The 21850-nt window shown below is 38.5% G+C and overlaps 1 protein-coding gene and 1 long non-coding RNA gene across 6 annotated transcripts in view; one reads left to right on the plus strand and one right to left on the minus strand.

Moving 5' to 3' along the window:
* LOC106557592 overlaps nt 1–11765 on the plus strand; it is a 43154-nt gene extending 31389 nt beyond the window's left edge. For 3 of the 4 annotated variants that reach the window (XR_005376580.1, XR_005376578.1, XR_005376583.1), the window contains 2 exons: nt 7292–7366; nt 7687–8017. This is a non-coding gene — a long non-coding RNA (uncharacterized LOC106557592). Of the gene's footprint in view, nt 1–7291; nt 7367–7686; nt 8018–11706 lie in introns of those variants that run through there. The other variant, XR_005376581.1, reaches the window with a different exon arrangement.
* FAM155A (family with sequence similarity 155 member A) overlaps nt 1–21850 on the minus strand; it is a 626592-nt gene that overhangs the window by 131671 nt on the left and 473071 nt on the right. The window lies entirely within an intron of this gene.

Here is a 21850-nt window from a genome sequence, read left to right on the forward strand (position 1 = left end):
ATTCACATATTTTAATGCATTTTTTCCTATTATCAGGCTTTTGATGTAATTACCACTTAATCAAATGTCACTGGGTGTCCTAGATATGGTAATATATCAGGCTTGTGAATAATTTCAGGGTGATGAAACGTGATGATGGCAATACTTTTAAAACTTTCACTGACATTAGCCACCAGACCTCAAACACATCTCACTGTAGGTGATCATTTCAATTTCTCTTTGTTTTGAGTATTTGGGATTGCAAGGCCAGCATTCAAATGGCTAATAATCTCTTCTTAAGTTCCTTGTAGTTGGCCTCAACAGCTATCAGATTTCTAGGGTGTGGTTATCAGTTGTATGTGACTGGTGACTGTACAGGTTGGGTGGGGACACACCTAGGTCTTTGCCATTCCCTCTTGAGAGTGTGGCTCCCTCCATCCAGCACAGCTCACCCTTCAGAGGTGAGCCTAAGTGACTTTCTCTTTCCTAAATCCCTTGTCAGTCTTTCTTTCTTTCTTAAGGTTTTATTTATTTATTTGACAGAAAGAGAGAGAGCACAAGCAGAGGGAGCAGCAGGCAGAGGGAAAGGGAGAAGCAGGCTCCCCTCTGAGCAGGGAGCTCGATGTGGGGCTCGATCCCAGGACCCCGGGATCATGACTTGAGCTGAAGGCAGAGGCTTAACTGACTGAGCCACCCAGGCACCTATCCCTTGTCTTTTTAAACCCCCTTCCCCTCTGACATGCACACACACATGCATCCATACACACATGCACATGCACATGAACTCAGATTTCACTGCTCTATTTTCTTGTATTTTCCTCTTTAGAGTTTCACACTCTACCTCCATTGCTTGGAATACTTCTGGTGCTTAAAACAAACTTTTCTTGAGGTTTATTCAATTGTTTGTTTGTTTTTTATAATTATCTAATTTAGATCAACCTAAACTTTAAACCTGATATAAGAAGCCCTCACAGAATGCAGTTTCCTCTGTCAATTAGTTATAATGATCACTTTGACAGGATGGCTTTGCCTCAACCTTTGTTTGCTCTGCTCTCTTCTCTTGTCTCAGGGATGCACCAGTGTTTGGAAGAATAAAATACATTTCTCAATGAAATTCATTTCTAAATGAGGCATAGTGCCTCATAAATATTTTTGCCCAGGTTCTAAGAACACAATTTTCTCATCTCCTTTTTTTAAAAGATATTATTTGTTTGAGTGAGGAGCCAATGCAGGGCTCAATTCCAGGACTGAAGATGACCTGAGCCAAAGGCAGACACTTAACCAACCAACTGAGCTACTCAGGTGTCCCTCTCAGCTCATTTTTTTAAAGGAGGAAATAGAGGGATAAACTTGTAATCCAAAGTCTAAGCCCTTACATTCACAGGAAGAAATAAATGAGACAACACACATGGTTTCTGGGTGCATCCACACTGGTTATCTAAGCCATCAGAATTTACTTCTTTTGCTGAATCTCAAGCAAACACAATTCCACTGAAGATCAAAAAAGAATTTCAGGACAGATACTCTGAGCTAATATGTCTACAAAAATATTGTTAATTAGGTTTTAAATCAGAGACATAACTTAGAGTTTGACACTATAACATCTATATATGAGGCAGAGCTTCTCAGTCGACCTATATTATCAGGATCATGAGATACTTAATATTCAAGACCATAAACATAAAAAGACTACATTTCTCTAAAATATTGTTTTAAGTATAAAACTGAGAATTAGCCTTATGGAATTTACAAGAGTAAATTTTGTAAATAAAATAAGTTTATTTTAAAAGTAAATAAAATAAGTTTATTCTTATACATTATAAGAATAAAATATCAGTAGACATTAAAGTTTTCTCTGGCACAAGAGATTGAATTTTCAATGCAAGTAACTCTGCAACATTTTTCTGGAAATCCATGTAGAGATTTAATAGTCAAGTGGTGTGGAAATAATCACACTAGCATTGCTCCTTAGTAAATGCAATCTGATGTCGAGTATCCAGAAAACATCATGTCCTGACCTAGGTAACTGTTTTTCAACAAACCTAATTTTCATCTGTTTAGTAGCTCTCTCCTAAGAAAATCTGACTTGACTCTTTAATTCACTTTTTGAGAGAAAGAAATTGTCCCCATGGGGTTTGTTGCCTTACCTCACCTTTTGAAATTTTAGATCACTTCTTTCCTTTCCCCTTCCATTTCAGGCCTATCATGGACTGGATGTGTCTCCCCCAAATTCATATGTGGAAGACCTCACTCCTATCATAATGGTGTTAAGGGATGGGGCTTTGGAGGGGTGCATGGAGTCATGAGGGTGGGGGCCTCGTGAATGGGAGTAGTGTTTTTATAAGAAGAGACCAGGGTGCATGTCCCCCCCCTTCTTCCAATGTGAAGCACAGAAAAAAGGCAGCCATCTGTAAACTCCCCAGGACCTGCCCAGGTGGCACCCTAATCTTGGACTTCTCACCTCCAGAGCTGTGGGAAATAACGGTCTGTTGTTTAATCCCCCTGGTCTAAAGTATTTTATTAAAGCAACCTCAGCTGACCAAGGCAAGGTCCTAAGACTTGGATAAGTGAGGTTGAGGAATGACACATGTGACTTTTGCTTGCAAGGCCTCTTTGGTTCTGGAGAACTCAAGAGGAGCAGCTCTCTGGGAAGTGTCTCGGTACTCACTCCCAGCACAGCCTCCAGACTCATGCTTCCCACAGGAAGGGTGAAGAGAGCTTGAGGATGGGTGCATTGATTAGCTACACTGACCAGAATCAAAAGCAGTCATTTCAAGGCAATGTGCCCTTGTCAAAATTCTAGTATCTCTGGCTGGAATATGCGTTATGGCACCAACCCAGGAGATTTTCAGCCCTTAGAAGAGGAGCTGATCTCTTATTCTCACTCCAAAGAGGACTAATTTGAGACTCTGTTTACTAGATGACAAAAGGGAAAAGACATTGACAAATATGTGGGTATTTGATATTTAGTATCTATGATATCAACATAATATTTCCATTTTTATCTACATCCTTGATATTCTGATAAAATAGATGAAATTGTAGGGAATAAAATCCTGAATCACACTAGTACTCACTTGACTCTCAATTGGCCTGAAATATACATCAAGGTAACTATGAAAGGAATTGTTTATGTATATGTAAGCCCAAATGAGAAAGTGTCAAATAAAAGGCAATGCATATTTTGGGCTTTAAGTATATTGTGTTTCCACCCTCTTCTCTTGGCTGATCCAGAATTATAGCATGAGGTCTTTTTCATAGACGCAAGTCCTATGCAATTTTTTTCAAGCTGTGGGGCTGTATCACCATGGTTACACAGGGATACTGGAATAAATGTGCTTCCAGCAATAATTGTTTCATATTTGTGTACAAACAGCTGAACTGGATCTTTCAATTTCAAATGTGATAAGTCCAAATTCAAATTCTGTCATGAAGAACATCATAGAATGGCCAAAACAAGAATAAATATAAGCATTTATGCTCACAAAATTCTTTCAAATACATGAACATGTTTTTACCAACTTGTCCTTTTGCACCACATCTTTTTCTACTTCCACATCTATCCTTTCTCTAAATTACATAGTGAATCGTTTTAATGGCTGACTAGGGTTGCTATCATATAAACACAGAAATGTAGCATGGCCCCAAACTTACATAAAATATGTAATAATTACAACAATAGAGAATAGGATGGTAAGAGAACTAAAGAAGAAAATAAAACACTAGTAGTTTCAAATATTCACTTTTTCTAAAGCGTTTCAAATCAAGTTTACATGACAGCAGTAAAACTTCAGTTTTACAAAATTGAACCAGAGTGTCCTACATATTGATTTCAAGTTTTGTTATCATTTAGAGAAAATTCAAACCTAACTTATTCTTCTGATACCTTTCTTAGTAATATATTCTGAAGACTGTAGAACAATTGTTCAATTGCTTGTGGAACTGAGAAACAATTTGTTTGTAAATAACAAAAATGATACAGCCATAAAGGCAAAGTTCCTTTGGCATGTGCACATTACCATAGTTTCCTCTAGATGACATGAATCAGAGGTGAAACACTATGTCAGCACCTCAATCCACAATTAGAGTTACCAAGTCTCAGAAAAATCAAGTATCTTGTAGTGGTTCACATGCTGAACTAGTAATAGAATCACTACTAAACTCCTGTTCTCCTGATGGATATCCTGGGCTCTTTCTCTAAACTTACATAATTATTCATTAGAACAAGAAGCAATTTTTTGTAATAGATACAATCTTCTTTCAACTAATCATTAGAGGAAATTATTATGCGTATTTTAAAGAATCATAAAGGGTCAGATATTTAGAAAAGAAAATCCAAATGCTCACAAATGTTTTCTCAAAGTATTTCAGCTTCATTTGTCCTTGAATACTAAATACGTTTCAAAGGACATCAAAATAGTCTATAAAAAAAAAAAGGCAAAAATCAGTAAGTATCCTGTCTCTATTGTCAATTTCAAAAGAAAATTATGTGTAAAATATTTCCTTTTCAAAGAAAATTGCCAGTAAATTTAAATTAGATACCAATAAAGGAGCCATTTTAAATTGCATATTAATGGGGATCCCTGGGTTGCTCAGTGGTTTGGTGCCTGCCTTTGATCCAGGGTGTGATCCTGGAGTCCCGGGATCAAGTCCCACATCAGGTTCCCTGCACGAAGCCTGCTTCTCCCTCTGTCTGTGTCTCTGCCTCTCTCTCTCTGTGTGTGTGTCTCTCATGAATAAATAAATTAATTTAAAAAAATAAATTGCATATTAATGCTTAGTTCCTGGAATTGTCTGTTTGTATATAATCATATTGTGTATGTAAGATGATCTGCTTTTGAATACATAGATTTTGTTAAAATGGCAATAAACAACCTACTTTCAAAAACATTCAGTTATTGGTTCCATAACAATTCTGGAATGAGTCTTTCCACCCCATACTGATTGCCCACTTTGCAGAAGAGACAAAACCACTTACATTTAACCACAGTGCCACCTGGCATATATAGAGAGAATTTAAACATGGAAGGGGGTTAAATCAAAACTGTTTAAACAGTGACAAAAATTCCATAGAGAAGCAGAAGTGGAGAAACATCACTAGAGGGTATCCTTTTCACCTACTGTGACAGATGGCTTCCCTCAGGGCTTAACAGAGGAGCAAAGCTCTTTCATCACCAGAGCTGCAGCTCCAGATCGATGGAATATAGACAGTAACTCTTCCACTCATGGTTACACTGAAGAACAGTAAAGATGGGAGCATATTTCTGCAGAAACTCGTTGCTGAAACAGAATTCCTATCAGCATTTAAAACAATAAAAGAATAATGCAATTCTACACCTAATAACAATTTTAAATAAATTGTGGAAAATGTGAAGTAGTTTCATTACTCATGGTAATATATGTCAAGATCCCACAAACACCAAATTAACAAATACTGAACCATTGCTCCTAGGGGACATAAAGGGTTGGGTTCCTGAGAGTTCCCACTCCCAACATTTTCAACTAATCAGTACTCCACCTTGTTTATGTGTGTTTCTGTTTAAAGAGACCTGATTTGATATATAACGGTGATTTGTCAACATGGAACTCTAACGAACAGCACTGTAGCTTGTGTCAGAATACAGCTTATCTGACAGATGTATTTTCTCTGTAAGGTACATCACAGCTTTCTTGTACTGAGGAACACTAGACAACACTACAACACTACTCTCAGTGGCTGTTTAAATGGTGAAACCACCAACAAAAAGCATTAAAAAAAAGCCCCAAAACATGTCACTACCCAGACTACAAAAACAGTACTTGTTTGTGGTATTAGAGTTAAAGTAAGATGCAAAGTGTTTCCTTGTGTGACCTCAGCTGGGGATGTGCCCACAGGGTAACACAAACTGCTCGCTGCTCTGTGTGTGTCCCTGAATAACCATGAAAACATGCAAGTGTTGATTTGGGGGTTACAAATAAATTTGTAGGTAAATTCCCAAATACACAATCAATGAACAGTTGAGATTAATAGAATCTGAAAAAGCACATAAAATATTCAATACCTGAGATATTTTAAAAGGTCTGCTCCATAAAATGCTTATTAATACAGTGTGCTTAAATGCAGAAGGGAAAGTCACAATGGGGGTGATCGGCTCTCCCTCTTTCTTTTCCTGAGAGGACAGTAAATGCTTCCAATCTGTAGGAGGGATTGCTTCTGTTGGTTGGTTTGGGCTGTATTTTCCCTGCTATTCAAGAACCTATTTTGATTTGCAAGTTTCAGAATTCCTCACTGATGAATAATTCAGGGAAAGGATGTATCTTTATTTTTGTATATTTATTTTCTTTTGAGATTCCCTTAAATAAAGGGAATGTATTCTGTTCATTCATGTCACTGTTTCATTCATGAAGTTATGTTTAGAAGTTAAGAAATGCCTCAGCAAATTTCAAAATCTTCATTGTAAAGGAAACTGAACACTATTTAAATATTCTTGTTATATTTTAATTAATGTGATGCCAGATCGAATTCAAGGAAATCAATTTTCAACAAACCTTTAGGTAATATAGCATTAATATTCTAAGATTTGCATACAGAGATGTCATTATTACCTGGGTAATCTTCTCAAAACAGAAACTCCAGAATGTGTGTCTTTTGAAAAATGCTTCCTTGGTGAATCTGATAATCTGATTTGATCATGCAATTAAGAACATGTGGCCCATAGAACCAACGACCAAGGCTCAACTCCTCAACTGGACCCTCACTTTCCTATTCAGAATCTTTTCCAATGCCTCCTTCATAAGCATCCTGCCAAATGAGCTCTGATTCTCTAGAATGTTCCTTTACATTTCCTTTGATTTACACATTCTTCAGAAGGCTCTGTCCATTCCCTTAGTGGAAGACTTTGAGAGTTCACCAGAGGTAAGATTATGCTTTTAACCTTGAAAAGTGAAAGCAGAGATAAAATGTATTGAAACTACAATTCTTACTAGAAATGGAGTCTTCATTTAACTTTAGGGATATGTGGGGTTTTTTTGTTTGGTTGGTTTTTGTTTGTTGTTGTTGTTTTTTTACTTTCTAGAATGGTTCTTTATACAAATTGAAAGCAATCACCTCCTTCTTTTGGCAGGGCCGCGTGTAAATAATGAAGCCACCTGAATACACGGCCGGCCTGGGAACAAACTGCTGGGGATGTTTACTAAGTTGTTGAGGCTGCCAGTTTTGTGGTGTTTTGTTTTGCTGGGTGTAATGGAAAGCAATGTTCTTAGCTTCAGGCAGAATTCATGATGAAGAGTTATATTACTGTTTATTATTAATGGTGGTGTTTTTGTGGTTTAGGTTTTGAGATGTTGAGAGCTGCTGTCAGAGATGAGGAGCTGAGGAAATCTAAAGAGGTCACTTCCCTGAGTCCTGGTATGTCTCCCCACTGGCAGAGTCAGCACGAAGTCTGAGGACACTGATTTGTAGAGAACGTTTGCCCAAGTCAGGTGCAAAGCCAGCATCAATGTACTCTCACACAGAGACTGTCTTCTGCTAATGAGAGAGAATAAGATGAGACTCAGTAATTAATATCCATAATCTCATTGTTAATCCCCTGGAAGTTAAAATTAGTGGCATGCCTATATGAGAACATTAAATTCCTCAAGATTGTATTAAATGACACCTGACAACTTCTGTTGGGCACTGTGACCAAAACAGCAGCTCTCTGATCTCCTGTATTATATGTACTACAGATAAAACTCATGAAGTGTTTTGAAGCTATCACCAATCTTCACCAGTCTTCAGAAAGTCTAGAGGAAGCACATATGAGATCTCCTATCAAATCCCACAGAGCAATGACCTTTTCCTTACTTTCATCTACAATTGACTGTCTCCATTTAATTTTCCATCACTTTAAAAATTTAAAATCCCAGCCATGGGGGCATGTCTGTGACTTCTTCATGGCCATCTCAAAATCTATAGCCATTTACAAATATAATTGATTGCATTTCTTTTCATCTTAAGCAAGTTATACTCATTTTTTAATTCTCCCAATCAACTGTACTACACTTGTGTTTAACTTCATTAATAAAGATGTAACTTCCAAATTTTCACTAGTTCCTTTTTTTTTCAGTTTTATAAATTGATACTTTCCAAATTTTAATGAATTAATTCTTTCATCTGTAGGAAATGCATCTTTCAAAATTAAAGAATCTTTCAAAATTAAACCGCTAAACAAGTGTCCTAGAGAACCACAGGATGGTGAAGAAAAGAATGGGGGAGGGGATGGATCTTCTTTGTAGTCTTCCTTTTTCTTGCATAATTAGTATCTTTTTAGTATCTAAAGTCTAGTGGTAAATTCATGAGTGGCAAAACTATGTTCCAGAACCTTCACAGGGCAAATATTAAAATAATGGAATTCTGCATATATTTAATCTGATGGTTGCTACCAGTGTAACAGCCACCAAGGTTGTAAAGTCACTTGTTGAAACCACACAGAGCACAACATAGCTGCTATTTTCTACCTTGTCGGCAAGGGCTGGGGGGTCACATGCTATCAACTAACCAGACCTTAACTTCCTCTGCTGTATTAATATGTTTGAACCTTAATTTCATGTAGCACAAAACTGGGAGGAAAGCCCATTATCAGTAGTAGAAGTAACTGGTTTTGTTTTGTTTTTTAATGAAACTACCCTGAAAGTCATTTGTTACAGAACAAGTTTACATTTTGTTTTCCAACTGCCTGCTTCAAGCAAACCTCCTGAATGGGGGAAATATAAATTTAAATTTATGATTGGGCTTGGTTTGAAGTGTCTTCAAGTCATTTCATTTTTCGTTAATTTACAGTGACAAGGAGATCAAGATAGAAACGTAAGAACAACTTTGAAGTGACCTTTCTAATCATTATTAATTAATATGCATAATGATCAATCAAAAGAAAAGAAACCAGCATTATTGTTCTTTTGTCCCAAGTATTAGCTTGTCCTGAAAATAAAATGCTTACTGCTGTTAACGATGAAAGCACATTAGAAGAACAGGGCTTATTCTGGGCATGACACCTATCACGGTGTGGCCTATACCTTGGAAAATGTGTTTTGTTAGATCAGAAAGCCTATGTTGGGTCCTTTAGAATGCCAGGTGCTGATGTGTCTATCTCAGACCATAATGCAATATCAAAGTCAATAATTTTATTATTTCTTTATATTTAATGATAGGGTAATTACTTTGCAGCAGAATAAAATCTACTGCATAAATACTTTGAAGAACTAGATCCCAGTGGCCCTACCTGCATTGCTTTCAAATGTCACCATTTTCTTTTTAATTTAATTCTTGAGGGAGTTGAGGTGTATTTGGGGACTTCTCACTTAATTGCTAAAGTTCATTGATGTGTAATGTATTTATTTCCTGAGTGCAATTAATACTAATAAAGAGCTGAACTCTTGCCTTTGAATTGGGCTGGATACACCATCCCTCAATGGTCTTGCCTTCTCTCCCTTGATCTCATGAAGCCCTTTGATGCAATTGTTATGGCTCTTTCCTTTGTGAAGAGTCAGGATCTCAGAGCTGAAAGACTTGCACAGAAGAAAGATTGAAGAAAAGTATCCAGGGATTGGGACCATTGATGCACCACAGCTTAGTACAAAGGCTGGGATCAGAGGGTCCAAATATCCATTGTGACTCTGGAGCTCACTGGTTTGATTTTGAAAAAGCTGTTTAATTTTTCTAAGTCCCAATTGTCATAAGTCCCAATTGTCTTATCTGTGCAGTGAAATAATAAAAATACCTTAGCAGATTTCTGGGGGAAAAATAAATATATATTCCTGCCACCTGTCATGCACATAATAACAACTTAACAAACTGGCTGCAGGTATGGTTATGCTGGGACAATCCAATATTCCACACTGATTTAAAATCCAACATGTAGAGAAGGCCATATTTTATCCATTATAATATGCATGTATTTACTCATTTTAACATCTCTGAGATGGAGATGTTTCTTAGCTAGAACAACTTCCTAAACTCTATGAAATCAGTATAATCTTTGTCTACTTAATACAGTAATGAATAATCTTTGCTAAAGTTGAGTTTTTACTATGTGCAAAGCACTAAACTCTTTGCACAGGTTGGATTTGGACTAATTCTTTTAACAGTCCCAATGGGATACAATCCCTTTATAGAAGAGGCCAAGGCCATTTTATGTGGTTAGTATTTAGAGACAGAGCTGGAATAGGAAACAGTCAAGTTTGGACAGAGAAGTAAAACTGGGTTGCCAAGTAGCAACTGTGTCACCTTAAGAAAGTGTTGAACTTTTCACTTTTCTCACTAGTGAAATAACACAAATAAAATCACATACTTGGTGATTAAGGTATGACATCTGGAGCTAGGCTGCATGCCATGGATTACGGGCTTTGTTACTTATTACGTGTGTGACCTTAGCCATTGACTCAACCTCTCAGAGTCTTGATTTTCCCATTTGTAAGATGGAGCTAATAACCAAACAACACATCATGGGTATGTTGTAAGGATTCAGTCAATTCATTTTTGCAAAGCTTCTAGGAAAAGGCCTGTCACTAAGCACTAGGTAAGAGTGGCTACTACTATTATTATCTAATACAAATGTGAGATTTATGGGAGGGTTTGTTTAGAAATAGCTATTTTATGCAATATTGGGCCTATTTGCCTGTGTCTTTCTTGAAACTTTATGTATAAAACAGACTAACAGGGTCACCTGGGTGGCTCAGCGGTTGAGCATCTGCCTTCGGCTCAGGGTGTGATCCTGGGGTCTGGGGATTGAGTCCTACAACAAGCTCCACATAGGGAGCCTACTTCTCCCTCTGCCTATGTCTCTGCCTCTCTCTCTGTATTTCTCATGGATAAATAAATAAAAATCTTTAAAAAATAAAATAAAACAGATTAACAAATGGAGTCATATCCTAAGTTCACAAAGTATCGACAAGTGCCCATAATTTAAAATTTCATAATCTATTTCATTTAAAAAACTTCATTTAAAAATTTTATTATTTGCGGTTTTGTTATTGTTGTTCTTGGCTTAGAGATTCATGTACTGGGTTTATTTAAAATGTAGCAAATTTCTATTAAGGGCACAGAAGGAAGGCAAAGATGTTAGGTTGTCAAATAATCATGTATTTTGATGATGCTTCTCAAATTTAAATGAGCATACAAGTCACCTTGGAGGGGTGGCTGAAATAGAGATTCCTGCCTCGGCCCCATTCTAATTTAGTAAGTCTGAGGTGGGGTCTAAGAAATCTGCATTTTTAACAAGCCACTGGTGATACTTATGCTGTTGGTCCAACGGAACACTCTTTGAGAAGCAAAGGCCCAGGATGCCCCAAAAATGTCATTCAAAAATCATATCCCCCTCAGAAAAAACAAAGGGATATATGACTTCTTTAGTGACATCATAGAGTCACTCATGTAAATTCTGGGGAACTAGAGGGTTTAGTGGCACTGGACAAGCCATACCACTTACATTTTTTAACATGAGAAATGCCATACTTTCCTTGCTAATAATGACAGAACATTTCCCAGTTCCAATAAACATCAATTTTAAAGAAGTCATTACTTTCTCCTTCATCTCTCATCAGATCCTGACACTAGACAGAATGTATTATGCTTTTACAAATAACATAATCAATAGAAATGCTGTTGTACAGATCTGGTTCTTTGAGTGTATGTACACAAACACGTGTATGCATGCACACAAATATGCACACATTTCCTAACTGCGTTCTGCTCTGATTTTTTCTCTTAAGAAAAACACCTTCCTGAGGAAAGACTATCCATTGGAAGAAAGACAGTCTCTTCAATAAATGGTGCTGGGAAAATTGGACATCCACATGCAGAAGAATGAAACTGAACCATTCTCTTACACCATACACAAAGATAAACTCAAAATGGAAGATCTAAATGTGAGACACGATTCCATCAAAATCCTAGAGGAGAACACAGGCAACACCCTTTTTGAACTCGGTCACAGCAACTTCTTGCAAGATACATCCACGAAGGCAAAAGAAACAAAAGCAAAAATGAACTATTGGGACTTCATCAAGATAAGAAGCTTTGGCACAGCAAAGGATACAGTCAACAAAACTCAAAGACAACCTACAGAATGGGAGAAGATATTTGCAAATGACATATCAGATAAGGGGCTAGTTTCTAAGATCTATAAAGAACTTATTAAACTCAACACCAAAGAAACAAACAATCCAATCATGAAATGGGCAAAAGACATGAAGAGAAATCTCACAGAGGAAGACATAGACATGGCCAACATGCACATGAGAAAATGCTCTGCATCACTTGCCATCAGGCAAATACAAATCAAAACCACAATGAGATCCCACCTCACACCAGTGAGAATGGGGAAAATTAACAAGGCAGGAAACCACAAATGTTGGAGAGGATGCGGAGAAAGGGAACCCTCTTTCACTGTTGGTGGGAATGTGAACTGGTGCAGCCACTCTGGAAAACTGTGTGGAGGTTCCTCAAAGAGTTAAAAATAGACCTGCCCTACGGCCCAGCAATTGCACTGTTGGGGATTTACCCCAAAGATACAGATGCAATGAAACGGAGGGACACCTGCCCCCCGATGTTTATAGCAGCAATGTCCACAATAGCCAAACTGTGGAAGGAGCCTCGGTGTCCATCGAAAGATGAGTGGATAAAGAAGATGTGGTTTATGTATACAATGGAATATTCCTCAGCCATTAGAAACGACTAATGCCCACCATTTGCTTCAACGTGGATGGAACTGGAGGGTATTGTGCTGAGTGGAGTAAGTCAGTCGGAGAAGGACAAACATTATATGTTCTCATTCATTTGGGGAATATAAATAATAGTGAAAGGGAATATAAGGGAAGGGAGAAGAAATGTGTGGGAAATATCAGAAAGGGAGACAGAACATAAAGACTCCTAACACTGGGAAACGAACTAGGGGTGGTAGAAGGGGAGGAGGGCAGGGGTGGGAGTGAATGGGTGATGGGCACTGGGGGTTATTCTGTATGTTGTAAATTGAACACCAATAAAAAATAAATTAAAAAAAAAGAGGAAGCCAGAAAAAAAGAAAAAAGAAAAACACCTTCCTCTTCAATTTCTTTATTATATTTCCTATTCTTGGTTAATTTTACCTGCCTCTTGAGTCTCGACAATAATAAAACACAGTTCTTGATTTACCATGTAAAACTGCAGAGAGGAAAATCCCTCCTGCCTAATGTATTTCAAAGACGGCAGGACTTCCTCACCAATCTGTCTTCAGGTATGGCCATTACCACGCCAACATGGTACTCCCTCTTACATTTGTATGTTGTCACATGCACTCTTTTAAGTGCTTCCTGTATATTTTTTCTTTCCTTTTTATTTTATTAAGGTAGAACCTAACTTGGGAAAGGGAGAAAGCATTTGAGGGAAAAAAGGAATTATTGTATATTTCACCGACAGCAGAATACAGATCTATCGTGTTTGAAGGGTGCCAGCGGCCACGAGGCTGCACACAACTCAGGTGTCTCCTTTACATTCCCACTGTGGCCTTTGGAAGTCTATGTTTTGTGCGTTTTCAGTTTTGGTGTTTTAATATTCTCTTTACATCCTGGTTTATTTCCTCATAAATTCAATTTTCATAAAGTCCTTTTTTTAAAAACAAATAGTCTCTATCTCATCACAGACTGCGAAGGGCAGCTCCTGAACCATCACGTCTGTGAGATTTGGACAAGTCACTCAATCACAACCCTGCAGCCCAGGGAAAGAACTTTAGTGACAGATTTTGGCTCTGCAGAACTCTAGTTGATTTATAGAATGAAAGCTGAAAAGATTTAGGAAAAGTTCTGTTACTGCCCAATTTTTCTTTCTCCTAATAAGTTTTTTCCTGGAACACCCACACATATCCTCCTTTCTGCCAACATGCTAGCGAATGGCAGTGATTTCCAACAGACACTTGGTGCTAAGGACAAGAAGGCCTAGACTATATCAATGGTGAAAACATCGATCCAAGGAGGTTACTTTTGCATAAATTCTGAAATATTTAGAACAGGGCTCTTATGTAGAGAACTGCTTTTCACTTTCAGTGTACTTGAAAAGAAATAATACAATAAACACAGTTTATGCCAACTGACCTAAACCTACTGAGTGTGTGTGTGTGTGTGTGTGTGTGTGTGTGCATACGGGGTGTGGGGGGAATAAGCCAACTACTTAAATGTATATAATACATATTAGTTTTATAATCCTCACCACAAACCATGGTTACTATCGTCACTATTATTTTATATAGTAAATATATATATATATATATATATATATATATATAGCCTTCATATTGTAAATATATATTTATTTACACAGAGACAAAGACACACAGAGGGAAGGCACCTATACGGCTATAGAGGAAGAGATTAGAGTGATGTGGTTACAAACCACTAATTGCCAGGATTATGGACAGCACCCAGAATTTGGGACAGAGCCATGAAATAGGTTCTTCCTCTTAGCACCCAAGAAGGAACAACCCTGATTTCAGACTCTTGGCCTCCCACACTCTGAGAGAATAGATTTCTGTTATTTTAAGCCCCAGTTGTGGTACTTTGTCATGGCAGCCCTAAAAACTCATAGACCACCCATGAGGGAAGGACTGTTACCACCTCCCTCTACAGGGAAGAAAGTGAGGCACTAAGAGAGATAGCCAGCCCAAAGCCCATCTGGAGAGCAGATGAACTGGAATCCAATTGCTTCTGAGTACAAGCTTTTAACCACTCGACTTTACTGCCCACATGAATGATATATGATGAAGTGTTTTTCACTAAGACTGGGAACTTAGTTGTGTTTCAAGTAAAGTTTTGCTTGCTTGTTAAGATCTGGCTGAAGGCCATCTTCAGACATTGCTATGGATCAATAGTTGTAAGATCCTATCTTCACAGTTCATTTTTTTCTCTTTTTTTGCTTAGAATGCACCATCCAGAAAAATAGTCCCTCTTACAGCAGGCTGGGTTGACAAGGCATGAATCTGCAGAAGAGTCTGTTCAAAGAAGTTAATTGCTCACTTGGGAAAGAAAGTCCATCCCCTAGCCCTGCTCTTGCTGTTTCAATTTCATGGCAGATATTGTAGCCCAATTTTTATGAAGTCTTTCTTTGGGATGCGATATGTTGTATTTTTCAAAACCTTTTATGTGTTGTTTAACTATAATGGAATAATTTAAATTGTTCTCGTGACTATGGGTAATAGATCCTTTTCCTTAATTTTTAGTTACAACGTATATAAGGATTATATTTTATTGTGGTAAACACACACACACACACACACACACACGCACACACATAACATAGCCTCTTACAATAAGGACACCAGCCACACTGGACTTAGGGCCCACACTCCTCCAGGATGACTTTACCTTAATTTGATTATGTCTGCAAAGAGTTTCTTTTCGATTAAGGCCACATCCACAGATTCTGGGGGTTGAGACTTCAACATAGCTTTTGGGGTGATTCAATTTAACCCATAATGAATGGTTGTGGAGATTAAACGAGGATTGATATTTTAAAAGTCTTAGAGATGTCATCACGTAAACACAGTATGTGCTTGCTAAATAAAATAAAGTATAAATGGCACAAGGTAGATATGTACTTAGGTCTTACAATTGAAATGAAAGTAGACAGGGCTATTCCCATTGTTGTAGTCATCTTTAAATGCTTGAGCACAAGCCACACAGAAAGGGAGTTGACAAAAAATTGGTATATTAGGGCATAATTAAAATGTCTGATGATGATGGTTTTTCTCTGAAATTGTTAGTTTTAAGGAGCAAGTTTTACACTGTCACAAATTTAGGATTCTGACAAAATTTGAGAAACAATGAAGCCAATTCTGTATTGTAGATTATGTAATTTGGACAACTGCCTATTTTTCTTCCTCCTTGGAATTTGAGGAGGAGGCTCACAATTTTACTAATGAGGTCTTTCAAATTATACTTATATTCAGGAGTTCAGGACTAATCCTGAATTGTCTTAAATCCTTTCCAACTAGGGACCTATAAATGTTTTTGTTTTTTTTTTAATCAGAAAAGAAAATAAAAGGTGAATACAATCCAGCCTGAATCCCACTCACCTTTACGCTAATGAAGTGATCAAGCATAATTTTTCATATTATTTTATGGAGGAAAGGGCTATAAAAGACATAATGAGGTCTTGAAAGTGAATATATTTCTTTGGTCTTACCGGATTCCTCTCCAAGGAGCTTCTACTGATGGTTGGGCTGTGATACTGCCCGCAGATGTAGGGGCTGCTCACTGTCTTGACTTCTGGGTTCAGCCTGTTTCATTTGTCTGTGGAGTCACCTCATCATTCTATTTTTGACATCAGGGATGCCAGCTCACCCAGGGGACCACCAAACATCTGATACCCTTACCTCAGTACACTTCTTTCCACCTGTTAAATTGAGCATTCTTTGGCACTTGAAATTTCAATTGGACATATCTAAACTCTGTGCCTTCCTAGAAAAGCAAACAATGTCTTGAGTTATGAAACAAGGTGCACAAAATAGTCTGTGTAATTATGACAAGCTCTACAGCACGATCTACTTTAAAATTCCATCATCTTTTTCATGGGCAGACTATCCAGCCAAGTCAACTAATGATGAGCATGAAATGCCCGACCCTGAGTCCACGGGCCTGTCCTCATTTCTGAGTTCTTGTTTAATAATACAGAGTGCAAATAGAAAAGTCTGTGTTTGCGTCAAATGAAAATAAAAAGACTTTCTAATTACTAACCATACCTCTAGGAGTGGCTGCAAATATTGTACTTATGCTAATAATAACGTATAAACTTAAACTCCAGCAATGTCTGCTGAGCGTGTTACAGTGATGAGAGCTAATTGTTGGTTGTCCATGAAATGTTCCAAGCTTTTAAGACACACAGTCCTTATGACGCAAATGCTATAGCAAGAACACTCCTCACACCAGCAGCTACTCTGCACCAGGCTGGACGTGGTCTGGTCTATCCTACTTCCTAGCAGAGGAATAGCCTGAACATATCTTTTGATTCTAAGTAAGACATGTCAAACACCACTGACATTCTTCCCCAGATTCAAAATACTCCAGTTATTCTTTTGGCTGCATTTATTATTTTTTTAAAGGTTTTTATTTATTTATTTGCAGAGAGAGAGCACAAGCAGGGGGAGCAGCAGGCAGAGGGAGAAGAAGAAGCAGGCTCCCCACTGAGCAGGGAGCCCAAAGTGGGGCTCAATCTCAAGACCCCAGGATCTTGACCTAAGCCAAAGGCAGACCCTTAACCAACTGAGCCACCCCTTTTGGCTACATTAAATTATCTCAAAACACTTCTCAGTTGTTGTAACAATTGTGAAACTAGCTTTGGATGTTATTTGTTTTATTAGACTTCGGCAGAAAACAAAAGAGCTTCTCAATATTTGATTGGTTGATTGATTTGCCAGGGGCATTTTCAAAGGAAAATTAATAGTAATGTCATTCGTGCATATTATTGAATCAAATAATTTAATTCTTATAAGTTTGAAATATCAGACTTAAAAAACATTTCATTGGCATTAAAAAGGTAAGTTTACTCAAAAGTAACTTTAATACTTCAACAGATATCAATAAATGTCTGAAATCAATAGGGTGAATTTAAAATGCATATAATAAACATGCTTTTCTTAATCATTAATGAAGAATGTTCACTTATTTCATTTGGCGACAAGTCATTTATTTTCAGAAGAAGCAAAGGGAATACGTGTAGGATGATATTTTTAGGTCATTAAAATTATAAGGATAAAGATCAATGAAATCTGATACAATACATTCTTCATATGTTGCTCATTTCCATTCTGCACTTATTACGTCTCCATTCTATTTCAAATGCTAACTCTTCCCGTGTAAGGATTGGAGAGCAAAGATGTTCTGAAGGACTCCTCACCTTTGCAGATAGAAGTATGATGGCACTGAAAACAGGGAGATTGTTTTAGATGATCTGATTGGTCCCAATCTAATCACATGCATCCTTAAAAGTGGAGAACATTTTTTCACCGGAAACAGAAAAATGCAGAGGAAGGAAAAGTCAGAGGAACCCCAGGTGTGAACACAATTGAAGGTGCTGTTTCTGGCTCTGAGATGTAGGCCCCACATGTAAGGATTGGAGAGAATCTTCTAGGAAGTAAGGGCAGCCCTCCGCCCACCAGCTGACAGCAAGAGAGGAAATGGGGATCTCTGTCCTACAACTCTGAGGACCTGGATTCTGCTATGCCCTGAGCATGCTTGGTGGGGTATGTGTCCCAGAGCCTCCTGGTAAGAACCTGTACAAACCTGCATCTCAGGCTCTGAAATCCCACAGCTGAGCCAATGAGGACTTTGGATCCACAGAACCCGTGATGAGATATTTGTGTTCTTTTCTTTTTCTTTTTTAACATATTTGGGTTTTTTGTTTTTTAAGTTTTATTTGTGTATTTGAGAGAGAGAGCAAGAGCAAGGAAGAGAGGGAGAAGTAGGCTCCTCACTGAGCAGGAAACCTCACTTGGGGCAAGATCCCTGGACCCTGAGACCTGAGCTGAAGGCAGACACCTAATGGGCTGAGCCACCCCGGTGCCCCACTTATTTGTATTCTTTTAAGTTGTAAACTTTTTGGTGATTTGTTATGATGGCAATAGCCTATCCCGACTTTGGCATGCTCACATACACCAGTAACGGTGCAAGACATACTGATGAGTGCTTGTTTACTATCAGGGATATCATCTATTATCTGTAAACTTTATGGGCATTTATAGTTATACCTTAAACAAGGGAAACAAGCCAAAGTATCTATTGAGCATCTAGTCTGTGTCAGGCCTCACCCTAAATGCTCAACGTGTGTTGACACTTTTACTTCTCACAACGACCTCATATTAGGGCCCCGTTTCCAGCTGAGAGAACCTAGGATCTGAAAATACAAATAGCTTGTTCAAAATTACACAGAAATTGGAACCAGGATCCCCTTGACATCCAAGCCATCATTCTTTTACTGTCACCTAAAATAAATGTTTAGAACTGTGAAAAATGCGAACTGCATTTGTATTTTATTCACTTGCTGAGCTACCTACTTGCACTCTACCTTCTCCAGATGCAGGAATGAACGGACTGCGTTGCAGGCCGGCGAGGGCTTGGGCAGGGCCGGGAGCAGAGCCGTAGACCGTCCTGCCTGACGTAAGGCAGGTGTCAGGGAGTCCGTGGACTCTGAGGAAGAAGCTGAAAAGGCTCTGTGGAGGAGGGGAAGACAAAGCTGAGAAATCTAGGAGCCACTTGTAGGTGAGGGTCTATTTCCACAGGTGAGGTGGTTCAGAAAGATTTTGGACACTAAGAATTTGACTGGTTTTTTTTTTCCCCCTTGTGGCCCCTTTCTGATGCCCTTGGCTCCTTAGTAAAGTCTCCTGGATTTAGAAGTGTCTATGAGAATTGAGTATTGGCATCACATTTGCAAAGACACGGGGACACAACAGAAACTGTGCTGGAGAAAGAAGATTCCAGAAAGAGAAGATAGCCGAACACAATCACCTGTCCTGCTGAAAGCTGCAATCCCAGGATTTCACGGAGGGTTGAGAGGATGAAGGATTTCAGAAGGTTGTAGAATGGAGAACCTCAAACCCATCTTCCTAGCAGGCAAGCCCCAGCAGGCATCTGGGCAATGCTAGCCTTTGCCCTTAGTTTTCCATGTTCCTGCTTAGGGAAGGTGCCACTGTCTTTCTGGGGACACAGTGCACAGTGAGGTGACAGGGCTCACAGAAAACAGTGCCTGCCTAATAGGATTGTAAACTCAAGTGTACTGACATATCATCACGGGAATAAACAACTAATTGGACGCCGAAAGGCAGTTTTTGAGGCAGAAGGAGAAAAAAAAAAAGAACAGGGAAAGGGGGATAAACTAAGTCACAAGGCATTCCAAGCAAGGCTATGTATGAGGATCAGTCTCTAATTTCAGTTTGACAAATCCTGGTCTTGGCAACCATTCATTTTGGCATAGCGATAACAGGTTCTAGAATATACTTATTTTACATTTTTTTTCCTAAGGAAGACTCCTGTGCAGAAAATACTGACTAGATATTGGGAAAAGAAAAGATGAAAGATTTTTCACATTGTAGGATATCTGTTTCTCAAGCAAGGTGCATTGGTGCATTTAATCATTAAGATTCCTGGCACCTAACAATTTCAATGAAAATCTAGGATCAGTGGTATCTCGCCTCTATCTACATAAAGGCCCTCTCTTCTGTAACAAATTACTGTCTCTCGGAAAGCCCGTTCCCTGAAGTCCTGGTGGCCCCTGCTTCAGCAGACACACAGCAGATGCAACGCTTCTGAGCAGTCAGCAGGGATGAAAACCTCAGGAACTTCACAGATCTTCTGTGAGGCTGCACAGATGTGCCCACTGCCCCGAAAGATGTACTACTGGTTCCTGTCTACAGTTTAGTTTTCACAGAAAATCTATGTCAGATATTTTAGGCAGGGGGAGTTTAATGAAAATATAGACTCCACTACACCCCAGGGATGCTCAGTTAATTAAGTTTTCAAAATGTCAAGGATCTTTCACAAAATAGGAACTTAGGTCTCTTGGGAGATGAGGGCCACAGTGATTTCCTAAAACTTAGATTCTTTCATATTGCTGTTTATCTACCAAGGAATCTTAAATTGCTTGGAAAAAAAATTATGGTTTGGTTAGTCTTTATCGATCCAAAATTAACCCAATAATTTTGCCCCATTCTTCTAGAATGCATCTGTTCTGTCACTGACTTCTTGACTCATCTACCTTCACTGGTTGCCTAGAACTCATGGTCAGGAGAGGTGATACAAACCCACAGATCATGCAATTTAACCAGGGCAAAGCTTTAGAATTAAATCACTTTGAGTAGTAACTGGCATCTGCACTTTTAAAAGTTCATGATCAAACAAAAGATGAAAGTAAATAGAACTCTTGCTGAAATAAAATTTAGCTAGTTAGAGAGGACCTAAGTCTTGTTACAATTAATTAACTCTTTTTAAAAGTTCTCTGGAGGGACGCCTGGATGGCTCAGGGGTTGAGCATCTGCCTTTGGCTCAGGTCATGATCTTGGGGTCCTGGGATAGAGTCCTGCATTGGGCTTCCTATGGGGAGCCTGCTTCTCCCTCTGTGTGTGTCTCTGCCTCTCTCTCTGTGTCTCTCATGAATCAATAAATAAAATCTTTAAAAATAAAATTTCTCTTGTTAGCCACACTGGACAGGGATATGTTCTGTGGTCAAATTCAGCAAGGACCAAAATGAATTTCAATCAGATTGTCGAATTCATTATTATGAGAAATCTTTGTTCACCTTTTGAACATCAATGTGAAAAAGAGAGGCCATCCACTTAAAATTCACTGATTCTGTTCCTACTCAGGACTTTCCTATGTTACGATCCTATAGTTTAGACAAATTTTTGATGACTACCATATGTCCTACTCACGTACGCACAGTGAGAGATAAGAAGATGAATCAAACATAAAGTGGCCTGAAATCCGATAAAAGAGAAAGGAGATGAATAAGAATACATATAATACAATACAGAAAGCAGACAATGTTGCGGAATGATGTTGTGGCAGTTCTTCAGAGAGAGACGGCTTCTGGGATACGTCACAGAGGAAGTAGCTTTGACATGTTTGCACACAGAGATGGAGAGGAAGGGCATCGCCAGTGGATGATCCCTTTCTTTTCTCCCCTGTACTCATTCGATCCTCCAAAAAAAATAAATGTTGCCACCCAAGTGCTGTGACATAATCTGCAGATGATAATGGGAAGTAATTCTACATTTTTCTTGCAGAGAGCCATGAAATAACATATGGGCATGAATTAGAGCACTTAGTTTAACGGATCATTTCTTGAAGGGTTTTCAAATAAACAGCTCGGCACAGCTCCCTGCTACTTCAGGGGTCA

The sequence above is a fragment of the Canis lupus genome, chromosome 22, assembly GCF_011100685.1.
Source record: "Canis lupus familiaris isolate Mischka breed German Shepherd chromosome 22, alternate assembly UU_Cfam_GSD_1.0, whole genome shotgun sequence".
In the NCBI taxonomy this organism is placed as follows: Eukaryota; Metazoa; Chordata; class Mammalia; order Carnivora; family Canidae; genus Canis; species Canis lupus.